Source organism: Oryx dammah, unplaced genomic scaffold, assembly GCF_014754425.2.
Source record: "Oryx dammah isolate SB20612 unplaced genomic scaffold, SCBI_Odam_1.1 HiC_scaffold_5, whole genome shotgun sequence".
Classification (NCBI taxonomy): Eukaryota; Metazoa; Chordata; class Mammalia; order Artiodactyla; family Bovidae; genus Oryx; species Oryx dammah.
Genome location: NW_024070189.1, coordinates 78,137,470 through 78,153,548, shown reverse-complemented (window position 1 = coordinate 78,153,548; position 16,079 = coordinate 78,137,470). Strand labels below are relative to the sequence as shown.

General features: G+C 40.8%; 1 protein-coding gene and 1 long non-coding RNA gene across 2 annotated transcripts in view; one reads left to right on the top strand and one right to left on the bottom strand.

The window, feature by feature from the left end:
* The window catches only part of LOC120864682 (zinc finger protein 474), a 64,443-nt gene that overhangs the window by 11,058 nt on the left and 37,306 nt on the right, over positions 1 to 16,079 (bottom strand). The window lies entirely within an intron of this gene.
* On the top strand, positions 2,089 to 14,759 carry LOC120864683. Its single transcript, XR_005721209.1, has 3 exons — positions 2,089 to 2,173; positions 13,178 to 13,234; positions 14,658 to 14,759. It is a non-coding gene; the product is annotated as an uncharacterized LOC120864683 (long non-coding RNA).

The following is a 16,079-nucleotide window of genomic DNA, read 5'->3' as shown; positions in this document are numbered from 1 at the left end:
AGAAAAAAGGCAGGAAGAACAAACATGATTAAAACTCCAAAGTGGTAGATTTTATTCTCTCTCTATATATATATACACACACACATACATGTATCAATAACTGGGGTAAATATAAATGGACCAGAGAACATAGGTGAAAGGCATGGGTTAACAGACAAGATAAAACACAGCAACACTCGATTATACGTTGTTTATGAGAAACACATTTTATAAACATAAAGACAGAAACAGATCACAAGTAAAAGGAAGGGAAATTTTTTCATATAAACACTAAGCCAATGAAAATAGTATGACTATATTATTAAAATGCATTAAATTCAGAGTTTGGAAATGTTGGAAATCTTCTTCCAGTTGTGAAGATCAGGAAAAGCTTTAAGGAGGTAGCATTTGAAGAATAAGCAAAATTTAGGTCATAAGGACTGGGAAGGGGCTTCCCTTTTACCAACTGAGCCCCCAGGGAAGCCCAAGTAAATCATGGGTCCAAGAAAACACCAACGTTTTAGTCTAGATGACAGGCAAGATGGGGATGTCAGGTAGGGATGCCTACCAATGCAAGGGATACAGGTTTGAGCTTTGGTCCAGGAAGATTCCACATGCTGTGAAGCAGCGAGGCTCACGTGCCACAAGTACTGAGTCTGTACTCTGGAGCCCATGAGCTGCAACTACTGAGCCCGTCTGCTGCAACAGTGGAACCTGTGTGCCTAAAGCCTATGCTCCACAGCAAGAAAAGGGTCGGCAACAAGAACGCTGTACACTGCAGCAGAGAGTAGCCGCAGCTCGCCACAACTAGAGTAAGCCTGGGCAGCAACAAGGAGCCAGTGCAACCAAAAATAAATAAATAAAAGTTAAAAAGACTGGAAAGGATAGAGAAAACTTTTGGATGCTGAGCAAAGACAGCATGAGCAAAGCCCCATGGACAGAAATCTGGAGGTGATTACAGAGAATAGTGAATAATTCAGTTTGCCTGATCCTCAGTCTAGCGCTGAGAACTAGAACCAAGCAAGTAGGCTGCAGCCATGCTGTGAACAGCTTTGAAGGCCATGCTAAGATCTGGATTTTGTTTTGTAAGTGATAGAAAGCAGAGAGGCAGGGAAATAGCCTGTAACCTCAATTCCGGAAAGTTTGTGTGGCTATAAAGTATCTAAGAGAACTAACAGGGCAGCATATCTATGAGAGCTTGAGCATTCCATTGCTCTGTGAAGTGAAAGTTGCTCAGTCATGTCTGACTCTTTGTGACCCCATGGAATAGTCCATGGAATTCTCCAGGCCAGAATACTGGCGTGGGTAGCCTGTTTGCTTCTTCAGAGGATCTCCCCAACCCAGGGACTGAACCCAGGTCTCCTGCATTGCAGGTGGATTCTTTACCAACTGAGCCCCCAGGGAAGCCCAAGTAAATCATGGGTCCAAGAAAACACCAATGTTTTAGTCTAGATGACAGGCAAGATGGGGATGTCAGTTACAGAAAGGGAGAAATTGGAAAAGACAGGTTGGGGAAGGACAGAAAAGAGATTCTGTCTTGGAACTGTTGAGTTTGACGTATTAGTGGAATTTAAACACGAATAAGCCCAGCCAAAATAAGAAACAGAAGCCTATACTTCAGGATTAGTGGGATTCAGAGCTATTTGCACAGAGAAGAGGTTTAAAACCATAAAAATTCCAGAAGAGGAATATATAGAGAGTAAGTAGAGAAAAATTCCTGGGAGAATATCTACAATAAGGAGACTGAGCAGGGGAAATTGAAGCCTAAAGAGATAAAGGTTCAAGTTCAAAGTTAAAGAAACAGGGCATGGAGACAAAAGACTCCATTCACAATTCTGGAAACGCTGCTGGTTCCAGAAAGTTGGTATGATCGAGTCTGTCAAATGCTCCAGGAAGTAATGGGTGGTTGAGGAAAGCAGTTAAATGTGGTGGCCAATAGGTTATGAGCCAGTGACTTTTGATAATTTAGTTCCAATGGGGTGATAAAGAATAAAAACTAAACTGTTAGGAGTTAAAGATTAGGTCAAGAAGAAAAGTACACTTTCAAAAGATTTGCAGAAAAGATATTTGAGAAAGAAGTAGAGTTAAAGATTGGCTTTGTTGTTGTTGTTAGGATAGGAGTATTTGGAGAGGAGAGCAAGAAACTGTGGTCCTAAGAGAAAAGAGATAATCAACAGAAAAAGTCTCTGAAGAGGTAGGAGGAGATGGGATCAAAGGTGTGGAGATGGGATCAAGGGTGTATTAATGGGAAAGGGAAAAAGGAAGAAAAATAAAATAGATGGATTTAGATAAAGGTTATTGTAGAGAAGGGAGGCACTAGTGGAGCTAATATACAATGAATGTAGTCTTCTAAGTATGAGGCAAAGTAATCTTCAGAGAATGAAGAGATTCCAATCCTGGGAAATAGGATAGTGAAAAATACTGGGATTAAGCACTGTGGGAAAATGTTACAGTGACTCAGTTAGGGAAGAATACTCACTGAATAATGGAAAAGGCCCAGTTAAGTTGAGCTGCAAGAAATTTCAGTGAAATTAAATGACTTTTTTCAATATTTCTCAAGTAGCACTGGGTGGCATGAAAGCAGAACCAGATTAAGTTGGTGGTGTGGTCTCCTTTGGGGAAACAAAATATGGTAAAGTGTGTGCGTGTTTTAGAATCAGCTTGCTTTTAACAAGACTGTTGGGGGGTTACACCTGCAGTGGAAAAAAGCACAGGGTGAGATCAACATCAGAAGGAAACACATTTATATTTCTGAATGCCCAAGCAGAAATAACAGATTTGAGATGAGTAAATCTGCAGTGAATACAGACCAAGTGAAATGGACAGTGGAGTTACTTCCTGGATGATCCAAGTCTTTAAGAATGCACACTTTTGAGGGAAAATATTTTTATTCTATCTTTCTATACTGACCTATGTGAATATACTATGTTCATCAAAATAATAAAATAGTTCTTTATCTTTCCCTCTTAGCCATGTAGCAAAGCCTAACACTTGAAAAGTGACTTTAAAATATTTGGGGAATTCAAGACCTAAGAGAAAGGATAAAGCAGAAGAAACAGCCAAAACTTCCTTACTATTTGTATATATTTACTTGAAAGACAAATGCAGGATTTTTACCTTTTAAAATGAGAGTTATTCTTTTGACTTTGAGAATAATGAATTTATTAAAATTACATATGTAAAGTATGAACCTTAACCAAGCATGTAAGCAAAATAAATGATATGGGTCATAAATGATGACATTCATGTCACATTGTCATAAGATTTCTTCTGGTAGGAGAAATTAAAAGAAAACAGGCAGACAAAGAGGCTAGAAGACATGCACAAAATAACTTACAGGGATGTGGGAGAAAATTAATACCACAACAAGGCTAAGATGTCCTGTATTGTATTTTCCAAAGCCTGCCCCATGCTCTATATTTGCGGTTGAACTGCAGTTGAACTTGCAACATACTCCATATTCTTAAGTTTCGAGCATTTTACTCTTAAAGCCACGCTCCAGGGAAGTGCAAGCAACCCAGACACACAGCTGAAGAGAAAAATCCATCCCCATGGGTCTGAAGGGAGATAAGAGAACCTCTTACTATTCATTAATTTCACAACTGTCAGTCTGAAATTTCAGAGAAAGCTGAAAAATCAGCTTGTGGTTACTGTCACTGCCCTATTGGCCAAGGTTTTACTCTTCAACCTCTTTATGTTTTCAGATGGAAGTCAGTGTGTGGGGGATTAAGAAAAGAGGAAGAAGAGACCAAACTACAGGTGGAAAGAGTAGAGGCCCCTTCTTGGCTAGTGTGCTACTGTGACTGGCATAGCTGACCGAGGCAAGGGTGTGGGAAGGTGTGCCCAGGGGGGCTTGTATACATGGGTACTGCCAGGGCCAGCCAACTCTAGGAAGTATAATGAAAGGGGGAGTGTGGCAAAGAGGAAGCCAAGCTGTCTAAATTTTCTGCAGAGCAAAGGATTAGATTAACAGTTTTCCTGTCAACATCTCAGATCGTATTTTGGGGATAAGGCATGATTTTTTAAAAAGTTAATCTCTGAATCGATCTGAATTGATGAATCTGATGTGAACTGTTTTGGGGGGCAACTACTGATAAATGCCCCTACACAGCAAGTTTATTAGGGCTCATTGCATTTTGTTTTTCTTGTTTCAGTGTCCTGGGAAAGTCTATTTAGGTTGGATGTAGTCAGAGGCAATTGAATGCTTCAGGGGAAGTTTTCATATGTGTATATTTCTTTCAACTAACTTTCATATGTTTTTAATCATTTTGCTGGCCACTATTGGAATTATTATTCTATTTTCCATGCAGCATTTTTTTTCTCTTTAGTTAATGTCTTTTCTCTGTCGGGAATGCCTCATGTTCCATCTTTTAAGCCAAGACTATGCAATGCAAAGGGAAGTGGACATTTAACAGCTTTCCTCCTGATCAGCGTAGATGACCTGTCATCCATCCATTTGTTTTTAGTTTGCAATATCACCGTTGAGTCAAAAGGGAAAGAATAAGGATCTAGAAAAGAGAGTGGTTTAGTGGATAACCTTGAGAGGTGTTGATAGAAGAGGAATGGACATAGTTCCAGAAAACCTAAACTAGAATACCTATTTCAAATCATTTCAAATAGCTTTCAATGACTTCCCTAAGTGTTCAGGCAGAAAGAAAACCACAGTGAACCACACAACTAAATAGCTAATAGAGCTTATAAAAGGACATATAATAACTGGTCAGAAGGGAAAAATAGTCCTAACATTAAATACTATTGCATGAACCTTAATGAAAGAGACATTAAAAACTGAAGTGGAAGTTATTATTGAGGCTTTCCAGGTGGCACAGTGGTAAAGAATCCATCTGCCGATGCAGGAGATGCAAGCAATGCTAGTTTGATCCCTGGGTTGGGAAGACCCCTTGGGGTAGGAAATGGCAACCCACTCTAGTATTCTCACCTGGGGAATTCCATGGACAGAGGAGCCTGGCGGGCTACAGTCCAGGGGGTTGCAAAGAGTTGGACATGACTGAGCACACAGCACACACACAAATTTATTACTAGCAGTTTTACAGAGGATCAGAAACATTCTACACTTGGTCATTTCTTACATTAATCACACAATAAATACTAAGTAGTAATAAGTGAAATTATAGTTGTGTGGTGTTATTTATAGGAAAGTTAGGAGAACGTTCTCCAATGATGTAACTTTGGGGAGATTTGTTGTGAAATATCAATTAGTAACATATATGGAACCATTAGCCCCTTTGAAAATCTAATGGTGGAATGGCCATCTCCCCAGAAATTGTACATGCATGGAGAACCATGGATATGACTTAGAATGACTGGTGGACTTCCGAAAGCTCATCCATTAGTCCCATGAAGGGAACTGTTGGGCCTTTAGTCAGAGCCAAACTTTTCCTTTCAAATAGATGCTCCTTTGTGCAAGGCATCACTTGGCACCATTTAAATGCCTCAAAAAGTACTGAGTGGAAGCCTGCAAGAACTTGTGAAATATACCACCTCTGGCTTTAGGAAGATCTTAATTTCTGCTTTGTATAAAACAGTCCCTAATGTACCTGTTGTCTTGACTAATATTAATAGCATCCTCTTTTACTCTCTGAACTGTCCCTGTTTGGTCAAAAAACTACACAGACACTTTTGAAAAACATCAATTCATAAAATATAAGCAATCAAGAGATGAAACCAAAACAGCAAAAATAAACTTAGAAATATTGAAACTGTGAAACCATATGGAGAAATATGAATTTATAAGACTGGCAGTGAATCCATTTAAACACAGAACTAAGGTAAAATGACTATAGAAATTATGGTTAGAAAAGAGAATAGAAAAGCAACATGTCTTGACAAAAATACCTTACAAAAATTGACGAGGGAGGGAGAGGTGAAAGGATGCTAATGATACTAAATTCTCCAACTTTCATGGCAGTCAATTAAATCAGTGTAACAGGAAAATATGGAGTGAAAACTGAAAACAAATTATTTAATAATTTATCTTTGTTTTTTAATGTTGGTGGGTCCTTTAAAAACTAACACTCTTTTAGTGAAGAAATATTTTTCTGAATGAACTTCAGCCAAATGAAGTTTCATTTGGCTCTTATTGTTGAATTCAAGTAAAATTAAATATATTATCTTCATCTATAATAACTTTGATAAGATGATCTCACTTCAGTGAAAATATGCATGTCAATATGTTATTTACATAGAGAGATATCTGGAACGATATTCACTAAGGTCAACCTAAACTGTGGGTAATTTTTATGCTAATTTTATACTTTTATAACAGCTTGAATTTTTATAATGAACTTGTGTCATTTTTATAATAATAATAAAACAATAAAAAAATATCAACTTCAGAGTCAAAACTTAGGCAGAGATTAGGTAATAAAATCAGTTCTAAAAGGAAAAATCAAGTGGAGTCCAAATTACTTTCTGAAATGACTGATGATGATGATATTTAAGGTATTATATATAATACAGTTTAGTAATAGAACCAATTAGTAATTGACATTAAAATTAACATTAGGAATGAATACAGCTTTGCATAGAATAAAATCAATATACAATGCAAAATGAAAATATTGACTATCTTAACTTACATTATTCCAATAATGGTATCTTATTTTGTCAATCGTTTATAGTTGAATATATTAGTTAAATGCTTGCATGATGCAACTTAACTGAAATCCTAGAATTCGGTTACAAAGGCCTGGAGAAATAATTTGAACACAGGATTTAGCACAAGTCTGTTTCTACCATAAGATAGCTCTTCCTGATAGTTTTATTTTATTCAGACTTGTTTCCCTGGCTTTCTTGCATTCACCAAAAAATGAATTCACAAATAACTGGATGAGACTTGTAAGGTATGAGCCATCTTGTGTTGAAAAGTGACAGCCAAAAAGTTGGTTTGGGGGATGTATGGGCTGAACCATTCCTTGGGGCCTATGTTGCCGGCTGTGGCTGGACTGAGAAATCATTGTCTAACATTCAGCCTCCCAAATGCTTCCCCACCCTGTGCCTCTAAAAGGTCACAGGTATAATTATCTACCTGCTACCAGGGAACAAAGGAAGCCTCCCACATTTGCACAATGGAAGGCTGCAGTTAGCTGGATTTATTTGCTGTCATTGAAGTATCTGGCTTGCTGGTTTTGGAGAGGCTATTTTAGTGGGGCTGGGCCAAAGCAGCCATATTGACATGTAAAAGATGTCTTTAAAATTTACATAAAATATGTATGTAAATAAAATGCCTGGCTCTTTCCCCAAAGTAACACGTTTCACACATTACTTAGAAACAAACACTACTGCAAGTTTAATGGTCCTTTCCCCCCATTTTAGGTTGCATGATAACATCCCTGTAACAACACAGCCTCATGCCCTGTGTTCATTTGCGGACACTGATTAACCTGAGTCAAAAAGAGATCAGGGAAACTAGAAGTCTGGGAATGTCCTGAAAAGGAAACAGTCCTTGTGCCCCGAACCACCACTTTGAGTCAAATAGGAAAAAGTGCCCCACCTTAAGATACTTTCAAACCATCTTAGTTGTGATCATTAATCTGTAATGAGGCGAATCACTAGATATCATATTTTAAAATGGTGACCATGGGAAAGCACACACAGGACAATCCTTGCCCTCCTGTCTCAGGACATGGCCTAGAATCAGCCCTGTCTGTTGGTGTGCACTTTGTATCTCAGATGGAGTGTGACTGGTCATGAGCACAGTATGGTCATTTCTGCACACATCTGGGTTGAATCATAGACATTTCAACTTCATGAAAGCCAATAAAGCAATTGTTTGAAATATTGATATTGAAGTTGCACTGTGAGCAGAAAGAAACCAGAGACCTCTGCTGAAAACACGGATGAGACTCAGTCAGCAGATGAGACTGATACTAGCTGGAAATGCGCTGGGAGGAAAGGGCCGCAACTCAGGAGGTGGTTCAAGTGTAGCCCCGATGCTGCTGTTCAGGAAGAACACTCTGATTACAGGCCAGGAGCCAGGCACTGTGCTAAGGACAGAATCAGAACTAGCCCTAACGGTGGGAACGATTGTACTTAAATTCACCACCTATATTTGGGAAATATTTTTAATGTTTTTCCTAAGCTCTTTGCCTGAGGCAGTAAGTCAGGTTGACAGACCCCTAACTGGGGCGCACAGAGCCCATTCCCCTTGAAATTAGTCTAGAAACAAGGGAAGAAAGGGACTTGCTGTGTGGAGTAAGCCTTCTTGACCTCTCTGCCCATTGATATGTTTGAACTCACGCTGATTAGTTCTGATGATTGTTCTCCAGATGGGAATCCTCTCTAGGATCCTGGACTTTTTTGTGGTCCATAAAAATTTTAGAAGCTTTGGCTCCCAGATATCTGACCTACAAGAAAGGCCTCACTGTTCTGGAGTCTCCCACAGGTGACCCAGATGGTGTCTGGCAGCTGGCGTGAGTTACCCTCAGCCCTGGCATGAAGCCTGTGTGCCTGGTCCCTGGGCTCAACTACTACACAACTCTGTGGGTCATGTCATGGGTCCTTTGTGACCGGCTGTCCTCTTTACAGCATCTCACCCAGGCTACACCATAGAACTACCTCCTCTCTGCTTCATATTCTGGATTTCAGACTGTAAACTGATGGACTCAGCACAATTTCAGCCAGTGGACATTCATGTTTTATTTGACTGGCATGATGCTCTTAGAAGTTTCAAATGTGAATATCCTTAGGTGGGACTTACTCTTATGGATACCGTACTCTCCACCACTCCCTATGGCCCTACCTGCAGCTGCCAAACCCCGAAAGCATATGAACCTGTGACTGAGCAGCCTACTTTTCCCACTCTCTCTTCAGCTTTGTTGCTGTTCACTCACTCAGTCGTGTCCAGCTCTTTGTGACCCCATGGACTGCAGCACGCCAGGCTTCCCTGTCCTTCACCATCTCCGGAGTTTGCTCAAACTCATGTCCATTGAGTTGGTGATGCCATCCAACCATCTCAGCCTCTGTCGCCCCCTTCTCCTCCTGCCCTCAGTCTTTCCCAGCACCAGAGTCTTCCAATGAGTCAGCTCTTTGCATCAGGTGGCCAAAGTATTGGAACTTCAGCTTCAGCATCAGTCCTTTCAGTGAATATTCAGGGTGCCCCACTTATCTCAATAAAAGATATTTGCCTTATATTTAATTTCTAAGAAATGAGCTAAACTTAGTTAATTTGCATGAATGTGCCAGTGGCTAGACATGGGTTGCTCCTTGTCTAGAAGATCTTTGCATTTTAGCTGGGATTTCCTACGGAATCAGTGCTTTGAGTCAAAGGAATGAACCTCTGGCTCTGGAATTTAAGAAGTAGGGCAGGCACTTTAGAAAAGTAGGCAGCAATATATTAGTGATTGTCACGCTGAAATGTCCCTGCTCTCTTTGATTATAAGCACACAGGCAATTTGAACAGAACTTGACAGGAAGCTAGAAACCTTATCCATAGGCAAAAGAAGCCCCTCTATGATGGGAGGAGAGTCCAAGAGCACAAGAGCACCCAGTAACTGTGCACAACCCTCAAGTCATTTACTTGCTGGAGGATTTTTTGCTTCCCTCACTTCTAGCTGGAACCCAGGTTGTCTAAAGCAGGGACCACCCTGCCAAGGCCTGAGGGAATCGTTCTGTGACTGTGCAGCTTTTGAATGGGTGTCGTTTTATTCACAGTGTTCCTCTTTCTGCTTGACAAAATGAACATAAAGAATTTGGGCCATAGCTTCTGTTTTCGATTTTCCACACTCCTTATTCCTTCTATTAGGCCAAATAATTGAAATGTTTGTGGTGAGCGCAGAAGACATATCATAGCATGCAGTAAGGTCAGATGGGGAAATAAGAGGGAGAGTTTTTCTTCCCTATACTTGAGGAAAAAAGAGCAAAACCTCCTAGAAATTCTTGTGTAAGACATGGAGAGCAAAAGTATGACGACCAAGCGGGGAGGAGGGGTTGGGATGGACTGGGAGACTGAGACTGGCAAATGTGCACTATTATGTATAAAATAGCTAACTGGGGACAGATCGTGCAGCACAGGGACCTCTGCTCAACGTTCTGTGGTGAACTAAAGGGGAAGGAAATCCAAGGAAGAGGGGATGTATGCATGCATATAGCTGACTCGCTTTGCTGTACAGCAGAAATTAACACAATATTGTAAAGCAGCTAGGCTTGCTTGAGGGCTCATTTGCTCAGTAGTGTCTGACTCTCTGCGGCCCCATGCACGGGAGCCCGCCAAGCTCCTCTGTCCACGGGATTCTCCAGTCAAGAATACTAGAATGTGTGGTCACGCCCCCCTCCAGGGGATTGTCCCATCCCAGGGATAGAATCCGCAACTCTTGTGTCTCCTGCATTGGCAGGTGGATTCTTTACCACTAGTGCCACTGGGAAAGCAACCATACTCCAATATAAAATAGAAAGAAATCCTTGTGTATATTCCAATATTGAAAATGTCCAACCAAGAGGCAGCTAACAATTATGAGGTGTTTTCTAAGTGCCAGTCCCTGTAGTAAGCACTTAAGAGATTTATCTTAATACTTCTGACAATAATCCTCTGGATAAAATGCAGTATTGCCATTTTACGAACCAGGAGACTGAGGTACTGAGCTGTTAGTAAATGGTAAAGTTGCTTTTCACCCAGACATTAGGTCTTCAGGCGGCCTGCACTGCTACTATGAAGGAAATAGGGACGTACTGACATGTGGCTGTTTGTCAGACATGATCTTGGGTTCTTCATAGGTATTCTCATGTTTATTTAACCCTTTGACTGTGTGGATCACAATAAATGGTTTGATATTCTTAAAGAGATGGGAATACCAGACCACCTGACCTGCCTCTTGAGAAATCTGTATGCAGGTCAGGAAGCAACAGTTAGAACTGGACATGAAACAACAGACTGGTTCCAAATAGGAAAAGGAGTACGTCAAGGCTGTATACTATCACCTTGCTCTCCAGTAGTCTTGCCTGGAAAATGCCATGGATGGAGGAGCCTGGTGGGCTGCGGTCCATGGGGTCGTTGGGAGTCAGACACAACTGAGCGACTTCACTTTCACTTTTCACTTTCATGTACTGGAGAAGGAAATGGTAACCCACTCCAGTGTTCTTGCCTGGAGAATCCCAGGGATGGGGGAGCTGGTGGGCTGCCCCGTCTATGGGGTCGCACAGAGTCGGACTGACTGAAGTGACTTAGCAGCAGCAGCAGCAGCAGAGTACATCATGAGAAAAGCTGGGCTGGAAGAAGAACAAGCTGGAATCAAGATTGCCGGGAGAAATATCAATAACCTCAGATATGCAGGTGACACCACCCTTATGGCAGAAAGTGAAGAAGAACTTTAAGAGTCTCTTGATGAAAGTGAAAGAGGAGAGTGAAAAAGTTGGCTTGAAGCTCAATATTCAGAAAACTAAGATCATGGCATCCAGTCCCATCACTTCATTGCAAATAGATGGGGAAACAGTGGAAACAGTGTCAGACTTTATTTTTCTGGGCTCCAAAATCACTGCAGATGGTGACGGCAGCCATGAAATTAAACTCCTTGGAAGGAAAGTTATGACCAACCTAGAGAGCATATTAAAAAGCAGAGACATTACTTTGCCAGCAAAGGTACATCTAGTCAAGGCTATGGTTTTTCCAGTGGTCATGTGTAGATGTGAGAGTTGGACTATAAAGAAAGCTGAGCGCCAAAGAATTGATGCTTTTGAACTGTGGTGTTGGAGAAGACTCTTGAGAGTCCCTTGGACTACAAGGAGATCCAACCAGTCCATCCTAAAGGAGATCAGTCCTGGGTGTTCATTGGAAGGACTGATGTTGAAGCTGAAATTCCAAAACTTTTGCTACCTGATGCGAAGAGCTGACTTATTTGAAAAGACTCTGATGCTGGGAAAGATTGAGGGCAGGAGGAGAAGGGGATGACAGAGGATGAGATGGTTGGATGGCATCACTGACTCAACGGACATGGGTTTGGGTGGAGTCTGGGAGTTGGTGATGGACAGGGAGGCCTGGCGTGCTATGGTTTACGGGGTCACGAAGAGTCAGAGATGACTGAGCGACTGAACTGAACTGAATCTCTTGCTGTGAGGAACTGAGGTAGGGAGAAATCATTTGTTCATAGATATGTGATTTCACTGTGCATTTGTCATCTGATTCCAGATCTGTTTGATTTCAGCAGTTTCTAGAAATATGAGGGGGTAAGTCATCTGTGGTCGGCTGAATATCACGCTCTGCCTTATGGGTTCACAGAGTCAGCCATTGCATGGGATTTGAGAGAAATCCACAAAATTCTTACTTCTGCTCTCTGGACTACCTCAAAAACTCATTCCTTTGGATTAACCTGCTTTCTCCCCAGATCCTCTTTCAAAATGCAAATAGACCTATGAGAGTTTTCTATGAAGAATTTTATCATATTTCCCCAACCCTCTTCCAACAATATCAAGGGATGGGGGTTGTGAAGGGTAGAAGGGGGTGCTGAAAATGATGAAAGGGAAAGGAGATCCAGGTGACCCAAAGCTGTTCCCAAAGTCAGAACTTTGCCTGTGGCCATTTAAAACAATTTCAAGCAAACTGACTGAGATTGAAAGTGTATAAACAAGTTTCCATTCCCCCCAGGCATGTCCTACATATGCAGAAAAAGTATCAATAGCATTTTAATATATAGGAGTAACTGTGTAGTTCAGTCTCAAACCTCAACAATTGCAGTTTGATTGTCTCAAAACCACTGGTATTTCACGTTTACTTCTAGTGTTTTCAAACAATTCTACCCAAATGTCACATCTGGAAGGATCGTTGTTTGAAATTAAATTGTTTTTGGAAATCACTGGATGCCACGTAAAGGAATTTTCCAATCCAGCCTGTCTATTGGCCAACTATTAAAGAGTCTGCTACATGTGATCTGGGGATTTGTTTTGCTGCTTTTAACAATAAGAAAGACTTGGCCATTCATTTGGAAATGCTGTTAACATTAGAGGATTTTCATGTACCTGATTTTTAAAAACAAACTATTGGTATTTTGAATATATGCTTGGCATTTTAGTTATTTACTTGCTAGTCCTGAGATAACAAAGGCTGAAAAATAGAAGTCAAAGAATGAAATCCAAATGAAAACTTTTGTTTATGAAAGGAATACAGTTTCTTAGCTAAAGTTTTTTCCTTTTCTTTTTTCTTTTCACATTTGAGATAGAAGCTTTTTTTTTTTCCTGATCCCTTGGAAAGCTATTGGTTGGAAAGTGAGGTATTTTTGGTATGGATTCAACCTCTTGGCAAATTCTGGTAAGAACAACTTTCCCTGAAGAAAATGGGTGTGGCCCTGGCATGTGGTACCCGTGCTCTTCAGTTTGGCTCCAGGCCTGACCTTCATATTCAGATAGCTTCCGGGTCACGGGTAAAATGAAGCAATGGGGGAAGACAGGAAAAACCTAATAATTGTGGCAGGCTCTCAGTTTTTCCAGCTTCTAGAGAGAAAAAAAGGACAGCATGGGCACTATCTGACCTGGAACATGGGAGCAGGGCCTGCTTTGTCTACAGCTTGTATACTAGAGGGCCCCCAGCCCTGGGAAGTTTTCCAATGAAAAGAAGGAAGATATCATCTTGGATATAAGACAGAAAGGATTCTATCCTTAAGAAACAATTTTATTATTTGTTTGTTGTCTTCTCCTTTCTTATCAGAGTTTTTGATTCCAGTCTTTCCCTTTCCTCTCTCTTCCCTCAACCTCTGATTTCCTGAAGCTTTAGTTTGGGACAAGTGATCTATGTTTTTACCTTCTCTGCTTAAACAAAGGTAGATGTGAAAGCTGCTTAGGGACTTTTAATGACAGGATCATGGCATCAGAGTTGATCCTTGGAGTAGGATTATTGGAAGATCATCGAGACCCGTCTTCAATTTGCAAGACCTCTTTTTCCCTATAGGGCTTCCCTGGTAGCTTAGTGGTAAAGAATCTGCCTGCCAGTGCAAGAGACACCGGTTTGATACCTAGTTCCGGAAGATGCCCTGGAGAAGGAGATGGCAACTCACCCCAGTAACTCTTGCCTGGGAAATCCCGTGGACAGAAGAGTGTGGCAGGCTATAGTCCATGAGGTCACAAAAGGGTCAGACATGACTTAGTGACTATACAATAAAGCTTCTCTGCCTGTAAGACCCTCAGAGAGGTAAATATGTGAAAGAGGCAATGGAATGTAAGAAGGATATGAGTTACATAATAAAAAGGGAAAGTAAAAGAATTAGCCTTATGTCAAATTCTGTCAGTGATCTCGCTCTTCATAAAGTTGCACTTGTCCTCACAGCTAGCAGTGAGGGCCTGTTCATAGGACAATTGCCTCCCTTTCAATGGAACTTTTTCAAGTTGTGTCACACTGCTTTTGGTGGAGTTCTAAGAATTTGGGGAGAGATTTTAATTGTTGACCTTGGAATGTGGATTTCTAAGAACTATGTATATCCATTCAGTCATTACATAAAGGTTTCCTAAGTATCTGTCACTAGAAAATGTGGACGTGTGTGTTTGGGACTGGAAGAAGGGAGTTGAGGGTAACATGGAGAGGAGGCTTAGGAAGGCGCATGAAATCGTTTAAGCTAGATAAATTCCTTGAGAGTACAGCATATTGTAGTTCTGTTCATTTTAGGCTTGAAATAATATTTGAACTTGTAATATGTATCCTCTCCTTTCCCAGAGGTTACAATCAGTATTTTTCTTTTCAGAGAAGCAGAAAGACACATACCGGAGCAGAAAGGCACCTACCGGAGCACCAAGGCAGGACCATCTATTGTTGCTTTCATCTTTGGGCTCTGAGAGAGGTAGCTGTATCTATTATGGTCTCTCTCTCTATGGATATATGATATATAATTATAATTTGAGGCTTACTTTTAGAAACGAATATGTTTGGCAGAAACCAAAACAATTCTATAAAGCAATTATCCTTCGATTAAAAAATAAATATAATAAAAATAAAATTAAATTTGAAAAATGAATATGTTAGGAGTATAATTTATATAGGTGAGTATTGTTTTCAAATTTCTATGTCAGGAAGCTATATATCAATTTCATTGATGATGCTGTTGCTCTAATGTGTGTTACTCTCACCCTCAACACATATTTCACACATGCTATATACACACAAGAGTCCTTCGGTTTGGCTTTGAGAGCCATCAGTGCAGAAGTGAATGGTCTTGTTACCTTAAAGTTGCACTTAGTTCACCTGAGAGCCGTGGGATCCTAGAATGCTGCCCTGATATGCAGGCATGGTTGGCACCAAGAAAAGATGAAGAAATGGCATGTGGAGCTGGATATTCGTGGCCCAGCTGGCAGCATCATCAAGGGGTGGTTTGTGAGGTTGAGCCTAGTTTTCATGACATCAGCACTGATGAGTCTGAGTAGGTGAACTAGGGCCACTGAAGATGAATATATGAGTAGGAACCACCAGAAGGGTCACACTGAACTTTTTCCTACCACTTCCAAAGAGTTCCAAGTCATTCTTGTGTTTAGGAACCAGAGGCAAATGGTTCTAGGAGCCTTAGTCTTGATTTCAGAAACTTGGTTTAACCGAAGGCATGAACAAAGGACTAAGAAAACCCTTAAGATTCACTTTTCTCTCTCTCTTTACACATCTCTCCTCCTCATCTGATAGTCCTGATAAGCCTACCTGGTATTTCACTGAGAAAATATAAGCTAACATACTGTAGCTTTGCCTTCACTTGCATTCAAACTGCTCCTGAAATAGAGAAACATCCCCTGGTACTAAACCCCTCCACTTCACAGGACAGAACCCCAGCCCTGGTTCCTGTTTCTCCTTCAGGTTTTACATTTGCTCTTATCACTTCTCCTGCTTTTTTTTTAACCTTCCTCTCTCTACTGGCTCCTGATCCAAAATAATCAAATATAGTCTACAAGCTCCCATCTTTTAAGGGAGCCTCTCTTAACCGAAAGTCTCTATTTCTAGCCTACCTATTATTTCTCTCCCGATCTCTAAGCCAAATTTCTCAAAACACATCCAATATCACCCATACACTCTGCAGCCCTCATCATGACTCTGAATGTGTTCTCTCCAAGTTTGTCAAACTAAATCCACATGGCCAAATCAAATAGATTTTCTGGCATTCACCTTGCTCCATCCTTCATCCTAC